A 16323-nucleotide genomic window follows, 5' to 3' on the forward strand; every position below is an offset into this window, starting at 1 on the left:
ACTGAAAGGAAGGATGGAGATGCCAAACAATCAGCCCCAAACTTCCATGTGGCAATTGAGAGCCACTTGGCTACTAAGATTCCTCCTGGAGGAGTGCGGGACCCCAACCTTAAATTGGGCTCCCCATCCAGAGTACCACTGCTGGGAAGAGCAGCCCTCAACAACATATGGCTGTGAAAAGCAGTGGGGATTCTGACCATCTTGGTGACACGAAAGGCTGCAGAAAACCCAGACATCCTCCTAAAAGGCCCACACTTGCAGGCACTTACCCTGGACTCCAACAGAGGGACAGTGACTTGGGGGGGGGGCATTGGAGAAATATGGGGAAAGAGTAAGTTGTGTGGCTGCATTATGAAGACTGGAGGGACAGTTGACATTTTTCCTGTGTGGTGTCCTCCTCTAGTGCAGCCAGAAGGCTGGCAACATCTTTCCTATGTTGAGCCCTCCCCCACAGGGCCAAATCTGAATCTGAATTGGTCTGGTGAGCTCCATTTGCTCCACCATGGTGACTTCCTGGGACCACACCCCATCCAAATCACCCAACACCAGAGACACTTTCTCAGTAAGCAGACAGCCCTGCCCAAGTTGCATGCTTTCTTGGACAACTATAGGAGTCCATGGGCCCCAAGCAGGCAGCAGCTGGCCTCAGCATGCTCTTTTGCTGAGTAGCTCCAGGCTCAGCACTGGCACCAAACTGGAATCTACATTAACCTGGTGAACACTTGTACCTGAGACTCCCTGTTGGTGACTCCCTGAGACACCAACTCATCCAACTCACATACTACAATGAGGAGCTGTCAGGTGGCAGCAGACCTTGAGGTGTACTGGCTTTTTGTGGAGCTACCCCAAGCCCAACACCAGTGGGAGCTGTCCCTGGTTTATAATGTGACCTATCCCACACACCTCCAGGTTTAGTACAGGCAGTGACCAACCATGGATCACTTTGTAGCTACTACCAGGTAGTCCCAGGATGGTCACAGACAGTGGCTGACCTGGGCTTGCACCAGGGCTCCTCCCAAGAGTCCCCAGAACCAACATACTTGGAGGTTGGCTTCAGACGACAGCAGAGCACCGCTCTAGTAGCCCCACAAGTGGCACACCAAAAAGGGATTCTCACCAGACACAAAAGCCCACTGGAGCAAGTCTCACTCAGTAGGTTAAGCCCCCTGCACAGCACCCTGTAAGCTGTGGACATGGCCAAACCCCACAACCAATCAGCTTGAGAGTCAATCCCACCACTGATGTGCAAATAGGAATCAAGTCTCAACTATACCAGTAAAGTTTTCAGTCATTATTTCTTCAAATAGGATCTCAGTCCCTTGCTTTCTCTTTTCTCCTTCTGGTATTCCTATGATGCGAATGTTGTTATGCTTAATGTTGTCCCAGAGGTCTCTTAAACTATCCTCATTTTTTTAGAGTCTTTTTTTTCTTTTTTCTTTTTTTTGCTGTTCCAATTTTGTGTTTCTTGTTACCTCATCTTCCAAATCACTGATTTGATCCTTTGCTTCATCTACTCTGCTGGTGATTCCTTCTAGTGCATTCTTCATTTTAGTTATTGTATTCTTCACTTTTGATTTGTTAAATGGTTCTTATGTCCTTTTTTATGCTTGCTATCTTTTTGTTGAAGTTCTCACTAAGTTCTTTGAGCATCCTTATAATCATTGTTTTGAACTCTGTCCCTGGTAAGTTGCTTGCCTCCATTATGTTTAGTTTTTTTTCTGGAGTTTTCTCCTGTTTTTTCATTTGGGATGTATTTCTTTGTCCCTCATCCTGGCTGCCTCTTTGTGTTTGTTTCTATCTATTAGGTAGATCTTCTTTGTCTCCCAGTCTTGGTCATGTGGACTTAGATAGTAGGTGTCCTGTGGGGCCTAGTTGTACATTCTCTCTGGTCATGTGCTCCAGGTGCTCCAGGAGTGTCCTTTGTGGGGACAGTGTGGAAAAGGTGAAGGTATTAAGAAGTACAAATTGGTAGTTACAAAATAGTCATGGGATATAAATGACAAAATGAGTATAGGGAACATAGTCAATAATATGGTAATAACTATCTATAGTGCCCAGTGAGTACTGGACTAGTCAGGGCAATCACTTCTTAAATTACATAAATGTCTAACCACTATGCTGTACACCTGAAATTAATATAAAATAATATCAAATGTGAACTATAATTAAAAAATTAAGAAGGGGGTAAAGGTGAAAAGAATAAGAAGTCCAAATTTCCAGGTATAAAACAAGTCATGGGGATGTAATGTGCAGCGTAGGGAACATAGTCAATAATATTGAGATAGCGTGGTACAGTGTCAGATGATTGCTGGACTTATCATGGTGATCACTTTTTTAGGTGTATAAATGTTGAATAACTATGGTGTACACCTGAAACTAATATAATATTGTATGCTATCTATATTATTAATGAAAATCTTAAAAGAAAAAGAGAACAGCTATCCAGAAAGTATTGATGTAAGCATAAACCCAACTAATGTCCCAATTAGGAGAAAAAGGCAAGGGTTATTTATGAGAAAGGGAAAGGAAAAATTACATCAATAGAAGGAAGGTATTTCTATTGGTGCAGAAAAGCTAACACAATGATATTAACTCTAAAGAATGTTTTAAATGTTCAGTCCAGTAGTCATAATATCTGCTTTCTTGTTATCCTTGAAAACAGTTCTTTGGGACACAATGTTGCTTTAGGTCCAGTTCAAAGGTTATTTTGCCCTGTTTTAACATTCCAAAGATTTGAAGCATAAGACATGCTAGGCAATTTCTCTGGGATGACAGCTCTGGCTCCATTATAAAGTGGAGATATACATATACATATACATATACATATTTTAATAATCCCACATAATTACCATTTATTTATTTATTTATTTATTTATTTATTTATTTATTTATTTATTTTGTGAAAGCTTTAAAGATCTACTCTCTTACCAGCTTTCAATTGTACAATACACTACAGTATTGTTGATTATAGTCACCATGCTGTACCTTAGATCTCCAGAACTTATTCATCTTATAAGTGGAATTTTGTACTCTTTGACCATCTTCACCCATTTCTTCCACCCCCTCTCCAACTCCCCACCCCTGGAAATGACCATTCTATTCTCTGTTTCTATTATTTTTTTAGATTCCCCATATGGGTGAGATCATACAGTATTGGTCTTTCTCTGTCTAACTTATTTTATTTAGCATAATGCCCCCAAGGTTTATTCACATTGTCACAAATGGCAGGATGCTCTTTTTTACAGCTAAATATTTGTGTGTGTGTGACATTTTCTTTACCCATTCATCTGCCTGTGTAGACTTAGGTGGTTTCTATGTCTTGACTATTGTAAATAATGCTGCAATGAACCTGAGAATGCAGATATCTCTTTGAGATAGTAATTTCATTTCCTAGTGTTCAATATCTTCATTGTGGTGGTGTTTACACAACAAAGTGCATTCATCAAAATTCAAGTACCTGTACAATAACGAGTGAATTTTGTTGTATGTAGATTATACCTTAATTTTTAAATATTTAAAAAAAATGAAACACTTTATTCTAAATGGAAATTAATTTTTTTTAAAAATTTCAGTAATAGGATTGTTTCAAGGAAAAGTTTGTAACAATTCAAAATTTCTATTTGTATGTCCTACATTTTTCTGTGCTTAAATGGTAGATTCTAAATAAACAATGATAACACCGTGATTATAAGACAAAGAAACAGAACTTGCATTACTTAAATTTTGTCATTCTATGACACAGCTTGGAATTTTGATCAGTGTTTAAAATTAAGAACAGTGAAGAAGAGTGAGAACTGTGAGGTTTTTATGTTTGACGAATATAAATTTTAGTTAACACATAAAATATTTTAGAAAATTTAATAATAGTTTTAAAATTGAAATTTATTACTCTTTTCAAGTTATAAATTGTTTTACAATTAAGAAAATACAATATTACATCAGTGACATAATTTGGTAGTTCCCTAAATTATACCTTTTGCAAATTGTTCAGATTTATTAAAGTTTATTTGTTACAAGACATTTTTAAAGAATTTCTATGACTATTTTCATAACCATTGCTTTCTGTGACAGAAACATTTGAAATTAAAATTAGCAAAAATATTCTTCAATAAATTATGAGAAGATAGACTGGAAATTCATCAATACTCTCTTGAACATTAGTACACCAAAGAGATCAGTTTTGGAAATCACTGACAAATTTGAAAACGTAAGGATTAAAAATAGAAGCAATGGGGAAAGGACAATCTTCTCAATAAATGATGCTAAGTTAACTGGATATCCACATAGCAAGAAAAAGAATCTTCACTGCTGCTTCATATATAGAATCAATTTCAGGTGGTCTAAGACCTAAATGAGATAAATAAAACAATACTCATTTGACTTCATTAAATTCATTAAATTTAGATTTGTTTATCTGAAAATACCATTACATGAATGAAAAAGATAAGCCATAGAGTGAGGTCAAAACTGATAAAGAACTCTCTAAAACCTAATAAAACCTAATAAAACCAAGTGTTGAAAAAGAGGTAGAGCAATGGGAATTCTCAAATCCTGCTGGTAGGAGAGTAAATTGAAAAAAAAAACTTTGAAAGACAGTCTACCATTATCTAACAAAAATGAAAATAATGTGTCCTCTGAGAAAATGGAACTTCTGGCTAGAACAAATTAAAAAGTTCAGCAAATCTTCTCAGAAAACAAGTATAAAACAGGAAAAAAAGTTTAAAACAACAATTTTTAGCTCTGGAAATTTACCAAAGGTAAACAACAAATGGAGAAGAATTTAGTTATAAAAAGCTGCTAGAACTTTGGAGGAAGAACATAGGAACCTGCAGACTTATTGTTGGGGACAGCTGCAGCTACAGTCCCCATGCCAGTTGGTCAGCCAAGTAGTTTTATCAGGTAATGAAAAACAGTAGCTTTACTGCTAACTGTTGATGGGTTTTAAACACACATAGATAATATTTATAATAATACATATACATTTATGTTATTTTATGTTAGTATATAGTTATATCTATAAAATAATTATAAATTTTTATTATAAAATTTTATAATTATTTTATATTAATTTAATTTTAATAATTAAAAAATTAAAATAATTATAAATTATATAAAATTATATAATTACATAAATTATATAAAATTATATAAATTATATAAATTATATACAATTATATAATTATATAAATTATATAAAATTATATATATTAAATTATATAAATTATAATTATAATTATAAAATAATTATAATTAAAATCACAAAATTTTAAAATAATTATAAAATTTAAAATAATTATAAAATTATATAGAATTATATAATTATATAAAATTATATATTTACATAAAATTATATATATATTAAATTATATAAAATATAAATTATAATTATAAAATAATTATAAATAATTTATAAAATTATAAATTATATAATTATAAATATAAATTATAAAATTATAAAATATATAAATTATAAATTATATATTTATTTTAAATTATAAATAATTTTAAAATAATTATCAAATTATATAAAATTATATAATTATATAAATTATATAAAATTATATATATTAAATTATATAAATTATAAATTATAAAATAATTATAAAATTTTTTATTATAAAATTTTATAATTATTTTTATATTAATTTAATTTAATTATAATTTTATTAGTTGGGTTTATGCTTACATCAATACTTTTTGGATAGCTGTTCTCTTTTTCTTTTAAGATTTTCATTAATAATATAGATAGCATACAATATTATATTAGTTTCAGGTGTACACCATAGTTATTCAACATTTATACACCTAAAAAAGTGATCACCATGATAAGTCCAGCAACCATCTGACACTGTACCACGCTATCTCAATATTATTGACTATGTTCCCTATGCTGCACATTACATCCCCATGACTTGTTTTATACCTGGAAATTTGGACTTCTTATTCTTTTGCCATCCCCTTCTCCTCATCTCTATGGCAGCCTTGAAAATCAACAGCCCACAATCTCAATGAAATCTTGCAGCCCAGCCATCCTGGAAGAGTTGTAACTCTTTCAAATCCCATTCCCAGATAATTGTCTTATCTGGTAATTCCCTGGAAGATAGCACTAGCAAGGCTTGTTTTTATTTGAGCTTATTCAGAGCTTACCCACTAAAAAATACCCCTTCCTTAGGGCCATTTGTTGAAGAAAATATCAGTGACAATTATTTAATATTTCAGTTACCAGAGATAGTGATGTGATTTGGGGCAAATAACAAACTAATTTAAAAACTCAAAAAGAAAAATCGAAAAATAAATTGGTCCATGCGGGTTTTGAAAAACTCTAATAAACTACTAGAAATCTAGAAGGCCACCTGTATGCACTGGGCTGCTTACATGCTCAGGGTAGTTAGCATGTTCAGGAAAGACCTGAGAATGCCCTAAGCTCTCGTTGGTTAACCTTGAAGCTCAGCACAAACAGGAAGTGAAGGCTAAAGCAGAGTTTTAAACTATCTGGATAAGTCCTGAGCCTCTTGGCAAAAAAATAAAAGACTTATTGGTTCCAGGCATTTAAGAAAATCTCTTTCCAGTCATTAGCTGACCATTAAGCTAACCCAGTAGAGACTTTAATGGCTCAGATAAGGAAGAATACAGGATTTACAGAATTACATTAGGGAGTCACTAAACAAATAGCAACAACAACTACTGTACCAACTACAAAAAAAAAAATAAATTCTGGGAAAGAGAAATAATCATCTGATTTCCAGAGTTAGAATACTATATTATTTAAATATCCAGTTTAAAAATATATGACATACGAGGAAACAAGAAGATATGTTTTACATACAGAAAAAGCAAGTAATAAAAACGGTCTTTGAAAAAGCTCAGGTGTTGAACTTACTAGACAAAGACTTTAAAATAGCTATATAAAATATGTTTAAAGAACTAAGAAAATCAATGTTTAAAAACTAAAGAAAAGTATAAGAATAATATCTCACAAAATAGAGAAAAACAGTGAAGAGAAGCATTATTTTTAAAAGAACCAAATAAAAATTCTGAAGTTGAGACTATTATAGATGAAATTAAAAAACATCATTAAAAAAATTCAACATCAGACTTGAGCAGGCAGAAGAAAGAACTGGAGATCTTTAAAATAGGTCAATTGAGATGATCTCCTCTGAAAAAGGAACCCTGATACATCGTTGGTGGGAATGCAGATTGGTGCAGCCACTATGGAAGGCAGTATGGAGGTTCCTCAAAAAATTACAAATAGAATTACCGTATGACCCAGCAATCCCACTCCTGGGTATCTACCCAAAAAAATCTGAAAACATTTATTTGTAAACATATGTGTGCTCCAATGTTCATTGCAGCTTTATTTATGATGGCCAAGACATGGAAACAAGAAAAATATCCTTCAATAGATGAATGGATAAAGAAATTGTGGTATATATACACAATGGAATACTACTCGGCGGTAAGAAAAGATGAAATAGGACCATTTGTGACAACATGGATGGATCTTGAGAATATAATGCTAAACAAAATAAGTCAGACAGAAAAAGCAGAGAACCATATGATTTCACTGATATGTGGTATATAAACCAAAAACAACAAAACAAACAAATGAGACACAAAAACTCATAGACACAGACAATAGTTTAGTGGTTACCAGAGGGTAAGGGGGGAGAGGGGTGGTAGATGAGGGTAAAGAGGATCAAATATATGGTGATGGAAGGAGAACTGACTCTGAGTGGTGAACACACAATGGGATTTATAGATGATGTAATACAGAATTGTACACCTGAAATCTATGTAACTTTACTAACAATTGTCACCCCAATAAACTTTAACTGAAAAAAAAAAAAGATGATCTCCTCTGAAAAAGAAAAAAATAATGAAGAAGCAGAGTTTCAGATATCTGTGGGACACCATCAAACATATCAACATATGTTCAATGGGAGTTCCAGAGAAAAAAGAAAGGGTCAGAAAGAATGGTTGAACATTTCCCAAATTTGATGAAAAACACAAACCTACACATCCAGAAAGCTCAACATGTACTAATTAGGATAAACACAAAGAGATACACATCTAGACCCATTATAAATAAATTTCTGAAAGAAAGAAATAAGGAAATAATCTTCAAAGCAGCAATTAAAAAGTGACTTTTGATGTTCAAGAGACCTCTAAAAGATTAACGCCTGATTTCTCATAAGACTCACGGAGGTCAGAAATCAGTGTGCTGACATATTCAAAGTGCTTAAGAGAAAAAGACTGTCAACTAAGAATTCTATTTCCAGCAAGAGTGCCCTGCTGAAAATGAAAGTGAAATTGAGACATTTCCAGATAAACAAAAACTGAATATATTCATCACCAGCTGACCTGCCCAATAAGAAACTTCCCCTTCAGGCTGAGCTAAAAGAACACTTGACAGGAACTTAAATCCACATAAACAAATAAACAGCACTGGTAAAGATAACTATAAAAAGACAGTATAAATATAAATATAAGAGATAATATAAATGTATTTTTTGTATTTATTTCTTTTATCTTATTTAAAAGACAATGGCAATACGATAATTATAAATTTGTGTTGATGTGCATTCGATGTATAAAGAAGTAATTTGCAGGACAATAATATACAAAAGAGTGGAGAGAACATGGAGCTATATAAAAACAGTTTTTACACCATTGAACTTAAGTTTATTTTAATTAAAACTGAATTGATATCAATTAAGATGTTAACTGTGATCTCCAGGACAACCACTAAGAATAACAAAAAATGGAAAAAGAAAAGATAGGAAAATTAAAATATTACACTAGGAAACATCTATTTAATATAAAAAAAAGTCAGGATTAGAGGAACAAAGAGACATATAGAAAACAAATAGCAAAAATGGCAAAAATGTAAACGAATTAAATACTTTATTCAAAAGTCAGACAACAGAGTATAGATTTAAAAAATAAAACAACACAATTCAGCCATATGTTGTCTGAAACAGACACACTTTAGATTCAAAGACACAAATAGGTTGAAAGGAAAATGATGGAAAGATGTACCAAGCAATCAGTAACCAAAAGAGTGTTGGAGTGGTCTACCAGTATTACACAAATGGACTTTAAAATAAAAAATTACTAGAGGTATCAAAGGGCATTTTATAATGATAAATAGTTAAATCCATCAAGAAGATATAACAATTATAAACATAAATACATATTACAACAAAGCCTCAAAATACATGATGTAAAAACTCACAGAATTGAAAGTAGACATACACAATCAACAATAATGCTGGAGACTTACCCAAATAGAAAACTCCACACCATGACAGCACAATATGCATTACTCTCACATGCACTTGGAACATTCTCTAGGCTAGACAATAAAGCTACAAAACAAGATTCAATAAATTTTAAAAGAATAAAATAATTTGAAGTATGTTTTCTGAACACAATGAATGGAATTAGAAATCAACAACAGAAGAAAATCTGGAAAAAATCACAAACACTTGAAAATTAAACAATACACTGTTAAGCCACCAGTGAGTCAGGGAAATCACAAGGGAAATTAGAAAATATTTTAAGAACTAAACAAAAACACAACATACCAAAACATGGGATGCAGAAAAACCAGTGCTCAAAAGAAACTTTATAGCTGTAAAAACTTACATTGAAAAAGAAGAAAGCTCTCAAATCAATAACATAAACTTCCACTTTAAGAAATTAGAAAATGAACAAATGAAATAAAAAGCCAGTATTTATGGAATACTGGAAGGAAGAAAATAACAAAAATTAGAAAGTTAATTAACAGAGCAGTATTAAGTAATTAGAGAATTTAAAAAAAAAATAGAGAAAATCAATAAAGCCAAAAGTTGGTTCTCTGAAAAAAAAATCAACAAAATTGACAAATCTTCAGTTATACTAGGCAAAAAATAAAAAAATTCAGTTAATAAAATCAGGACTGAAAGATGAAACTTTACTACTGACCTTACTGGAATAAAAATAATTTTAAGAAAATAATATGAACTGTACACCAGTAAGTTATGTGATATAGATGAAATGGTAAGTTTTCAAGAAACACACAAACTTCCAAAACAGATTGAAGAAAAAAATAGAAGAAAATCTAAATAAACACATAACTAATAAAGAGCCTGAATTAGTAACCAGGAAAAAAAAATTCCTCCAACAAAAGCCAAGCACCAGATGACTTCATCACTGAATTCTACCAAGATTTCTGGAATAATTAACACCAATTCTTTACACACTCTTCTAGAAAATGAAAGAGAGGAGATATTTATTAATTCATTTTATGGAGCCAAAATTACCCTTATACTAAAAATTGACAAAGACATTACAAAGAAAAAGAAAAAAAACCTACACAACAACCAAGTGGTCTTTATCCAAGGAATACAAGGTTTAGAATAAAATCAATAAATGAATAAACCACATTAAAAGAATAAAAGACAAAAAAACTACATAACATTTATAAGAGATGCAAAACAATAAATAAAACGTGTGACAAAATTCCAATCCTTTTTGTAACATATATATATACACACACACATATATATATCAAACACAACACACACACACAAACACACACACACACACACACACACACACACACACACACACACACACACATATATATCAAACTAGGAATGGAAGGAAAATTTCTCACCTGATAAAAGGCATTTACAAAAATCCCCAGGCTAACACCATCCTTAGTGGTGAAAGACAGAAGCTTTCTTAATTATAAAATCAGGAACGAAACAAAGATACCTGCTCTTGTTATTTCTGTTCAACATTGTATTGGAGGTCCTAGTCAGGATTCTTACAATATTTCCCAGAAAATAAGACCGGGTCTTGAATTAATTTTTGCTCCAAGACGCATTGGGTTTTCTTTTCAGGGGATATCTTATTTTTTCATGTACAAAAATCTACATTTATTCAAATACAATCATGTCATCTTCTGGAACATCGTCATAACTCTCCAAACCCCGAATTTCAGCTTGAATTTCTTGCAACTCCATTTCCTGTAGAACAATTGTTCGCAATCTCTCATGTCCAGCAATAGAGCAATCGTTAAATGAGCACTTTTTCTACATGTAGCCTCCTCTGAGTGCATTGGCAACACAGCTGTCAGTGATTTTATCCCATGAATTCTTCACCAAAGTCACGACCTCTTGCAGGATAGACTTCACAAAGTTTCCACGCTGATTTCTCTCCATTCTATTTTCTTAAGTTCATATTTATTTTTAATTTTTTTAATTTATTGGGATGACATTTGTTGGTAAAATTACATAGATTTCAGGTGTACAATTCTATATTACATCATCTATAAATCGCATTGTGTGTTCACCACCCAGAATAAGTTCTCATTCCATCACCATATATTTGATCCTCTTTACCCTCATCTCTCTCCCCCCTACCCCACTTACCCTCTGGTAACCACTAAACTATTGTCTGTATCTATGAGTTTTCGGTTCTCATTTATTTGTCTTGTTCTTTTGTTGTTTTTGGTTTATATACCACATGTCAGTGAAATCATAGTGTTCTCTGCATTTTTTGTCTGACTTATTTCTCTTAGAAGTATACTCTCAAGATCCATCCATGTTGTCACAAATGTTCCTATATCATCTTTTCTTACCGCCGAATAGCATTCCATTGTGTATATATACCACAATCTCTTTATCCATTCATCTATCAGAGGACATTTTGGTTGTTTCCATGTCTTGGCCACCGTAAACAAAGCTGCAATGAACATTGGAACACACGTGTCTTCATATATAAATGTTTTCAGATATTTTGGGTAGATACCCAGGAGAGGGATTGCTGGGTCATATGGTAATTCTATTCAAAATTTTTTGAGAAACCTCCACACTGCCTTCCATAACAGCTGCACCAGTGTGCATTCCCACCAACAGTGTATGAGGGTTCCTTTTTCTCCACAGCCTCTCCAACACTTGTTACTATTTGTCTTGTTGATGGTAGCCATTCTGACTGGGGTGAGCTGATATCTCATTGTGGTTTTTATTTGCATTTCTCTAATGATTAGAGATGTTGAGCATCTTTTCACGTGTCTATTTGCCATTTGTAAGTCCTCTTTGAAGAAATGTCTCTTCAGGTCCTCTATCCATTTTTCAATTGGATTGTTTGTTTTTTTGTTATTGAGTTGCATGACTTCCTTGTATATTTTGGATATTAGCCATTTATCGGAGACACTGTTTGCAAAAATCTTCTCCCATTCAGTTGGTTGTCTCCTTATTTTGTTGATGGTTTCTTTTGCTGTGCAGAAGGTTTTAAGTTTCATAAAGTCCCATTCGTTTATTTTAGCTTTTACTTCCATTGCCTTTGGAGTCAAATTCATAAAATGCTCTTTGAACCCAAGGTCCATAAGTTTAGTACCTATGTTTTCTTCTATGCAGCTTATTGTGGCAGGTCTTATGCTTAAGTCTTTGATCCATTTTGAATTATTTTTGGTACATGGTGACAGATAGCAATCCAGTTTCATTCTTTTGCACATGGCTATCCAATTCTCCCAGCACCATTTATTGAAGAGGCTGTCTTTCCTCCATTGTATGTTTTTAGCTTCTTTGTCAAAAATGATCAGTCCATATTTATGTGATTTTATTTCTGGATTCTCAATTCTATTCCATTGGTCTATGTGTTTGTTTTTCTGCCAATACCATGCTGTTTTGATTATTGTAGCCCTGTAGTACAAGCTCAAGACAGGGAGTACGATACCTCCAGTATTGTTTGTTTTTCTTAAGATTGATTTGGCTATTCGGGGTCTTTTGTGGTTCCAAAAAATCTGATGATTTTTTGTTCTATTTCTTAATAAAATGCCATTGGGATTTTGATGGGGATTGCATTAAATCTGTATATTGCTTTGGGTAATATGGCCATTTTAATTATGTTGATTCTTCCAATCCATTAGCATGGAATGTCTTTCCATTTCTTTGTGTCTTCTTCAATTTTTTAGAAAAATGTCTCATAGTTTTCAGCATATAGGTCCTTCAAATTCTTGGTTAAGTTTATTCCTAGGTATTTTATTCTTTTGCTGATATTGCAAAGAGAATTGTTTTTGTGTTTCTTTTTCTGAGATTTCATTGTCAGTATATAGGAATGCAATGGACTTTTGTATGTTGATTTTGTAGCCAGCAACTTTATTGTATTCGTTGATTGTTTCTAATAGCTTTTTGGTGGAGTCTTTAGGGTTTTCTGTATATAACATCATGTCATCTGCAAAGAGTGACAATTTAACTTCTTCATTCCCAATTTGGATGCCTTTTATTTCTTTCTCTTGCCTGATTGCTCTGGCAAGGACTTCCAACACAATGTTGAAAAGCAGACGTGATAGGGGACAGCCCTGTCATGTTCCTGAAATAGACCAAAGGGCTTCAGTTTTTCACTATTCATTATGAGATTAGCTGAGGGTTTGTCATATGTGGCCTTTATGATGTCAAGGTATTTTAATTCTATACCTATTTTATTAAGGGTTTTAATCATAAGTGGATGTTGTATCTTGTCAAATGCTTTTTTGCATCAATTGATATAATCACATGATTTTTGTCCTTTATTTTGTTTATGTGATGTATCACATTGATGGATTTGCGGATGTTGAACCATCCTTGTGCCACGGGGATGAACCCCACTTGGTCATAATGAATAATGTTTTTAATGTATTGTTGTATTCGATTTGCTAGAATTTTGTTTAGGATTTCTGCATCTGTATTCATCACAGATATTCGTCTGTAGTTTTCTTTTTTTGTGTTGTCCTTACCAGGTTTTGGGATCAGGGTAATCTTGGCCTCATAAAATGAGGTAGGGAGTATTGACTCTTCTTCAATTTTTTGGAAGAGTTTGAGCAGGATTGATATTAGATCCTTTTTAAAGGTTTGGTAGAATTCACTAGTGAAGCCATCTGGTCCCGCACTTTTGCTTTTGGGAAGGTTTTGGATGACTGGTTCAATTTCTTTACTGGTAATCGGTCTGTTTAGATTTTCCAGTTCTTCATGGTTCAGCCTTGGAAGGTTATATGTTTCTAAGAATTTGTCCATTTCTTCTAGGTTGTTGAATTTGGTGGCATATAGTCCTTCATAGTATTATTGCATGATCCTTTGTATTTCCGTGATGTACGTGATAACTTCCCCTTTTCCATTTCTGATTTTGTTAATCAGTGTCGTCTCTCTTTTACATTAGTGAGTCTAGCCAAGGGCTTTTTAAGTTTGTTAATCTTCTCAAAGAACCAGCTCTTTATCACATTAATTTTTTTGTATTGTCTTTTTGTTCTCTATTTCATTTAGTTCTGCTCTGACTTTTGTTATTTCCTTTCTTCTGCTGACCTTGTATTTCACTTGTTCTTCTTTTTCTAGTTTTTTAAGGTGTAACATGAGGTTATTTATTTGGGATTTTTCTTGTTTCTTGAGATAGGCCTGTTATAATATAAATTTCGCTTTCAAAACTGCTTTCCCTGCATCCCAAAATTTTTGGTAGGATGTATTTTCATTGTCATTTGTTTCTATGTATCTTTTGATCTCTCCTTTAATTTCTTCTTTGACCCAGTCATTCTTTGAAAGTATGTTTTCTAATCTCCATATATTTGACTTTTTTCCTGCTTTCTTTTTGCAGTTGATATCTATCCAGTTTCAAAGCCTTGTGATCAGAGAATATGCTTGGTATGATTTCAATCTTTTAAATTTGCTGAGGCAAATTTTAAGCTCCAGTATATGGTCTATCCTTGAGAATGTTCCATGTACACTCGAAAAGAATATATAGTCTGATGTTTTAGGATGAAGTGCTCTATATATGTCAATTTTGTCCATTTCATCTAATGTGTCATTTAGGGCTGCTATTTCGTTATTTTCTGTATGGATATCTATACATAGCTGTCAATGATGTACTTAAGTCCCTTAGTATAACTGAGTTTTGGTCAATTTCTCCCTTTTGTTTCTGTTAGTAGTTGCTTGGTATATTTCGGTGCTCCCTGATTGGGGGCATAAATATTGATGACTGTTATGTCTTCTTGTTGTATAGTCCCCTTTACCATTATGAAATGCCCATCTTTGTTTCTTGTTATCTTTTTCACCCTGAAGTCTGTTTCATCTGATATCATTATGGCTACACCTGATTTTCTCTTGGTACCATTTGCTTGTAGTGTCAATTTCCACCCTTTCACTTTCAGTCTATGCTTGTCCTTATATCTGAGCTGTGTCTCTTGGAGACAGCATATGGTTGGTATTAGTTCTTTGATCCAATCTGCTACTGTGTGTTTTTTTATTGGTAAGTTCAGTCAATTTACATGTAGGGTGATTATTGATACAAGAGGATTTCCTGTCATTCTATCTTTAGTTTTCTGGTTAGGCTGTGTCTCCATTGTTTCTTTGCCTTTTGGTTGTTGTCTATTATTTCTGTGTGGTGGTATTCTATAATGTTTCCCTCTGTTTCTTCTTTTATTACAGTATATATTTCAGTTCTGGAATTTTTCTTGTTGGTTACCCTTAAGTTTATGTAAAAGAAAGTTTGATATTTAGAGTATTCCATTTTCTTCAGCACGCTTACTTTCTCCATTCCCATATTTCGGTTCAGGCCTTTACTCTCCCCCTTTTTATCGTGTCACAAATTGTCCCTGTTGATGGTGGTTTAATAACCTCCTTAGTATTTCTTGTAGTGCAGGTCGTGTATTAGAAAATTCCAAAAAAAGAAAATTTCCTCAGCTTCTGTATGTCTGGAAAGGTGTTTATTTCCCCTTCATATCTAAAGGATATCTTTGCTGGATATATTATTCTTGGCTCATAATTTCTCTCTTTCAATAATTTCAATATTTGGTTCCACTCCCTCCTGGCTTGTAAAGTTTCTGCTGAAAAATCTGGTGATAATCTAATGGGCTTTTCTTTGTAGGTTACCGTCTTCTTTTCCCTGGTTGCCTTGAGGATTCTTTCTTTGTCATTGATTTTAGACATCTTCAATACAATGTACCTTGGAGAAGGTCTGTTAGGATTGAGGTAATTAGGTGTTCTATTTTCTTCTTGAATTCAAGGATCCAGTTCTGCCCACAAGTTTGGGAAGTTCTCATCAACAATTTGTTTGAATATATTCTCTGTCCTGTTCCCTTCTCTCTTTCTTCTCCTTCTGGTATGCCCATTATTCTTATATAGCTCTTTCTAATGGAGTCAGAAAGTTCTTGTAGAGTTCTTTCATTTCTTTTAAGTCTCAAGTCTCTTTCTTCTTCCATCTGTGTAATTTCCAGGTTTGTATCTTCGATGTCACTGATTCTTTCCTCCATCTGTTCAACTCTGCTACATTAGTTGGTTATTTCATCCTTAATTATCTTCTATTGAG

The sequence above is a fragment of the Rhinolophus hipposideros genome (genome assembly GCF_964194185.1).
Source record: "Rhinolophus hipposideros genome assembly, chromosome: 8".
Classification (NCBI taxonomy): Eukaryota; Metazoa; Chordata; class Mammalia; order Chiroptera; family Rhinolophidae; genus Rhinolophus; species Rhinolophus hipposideros.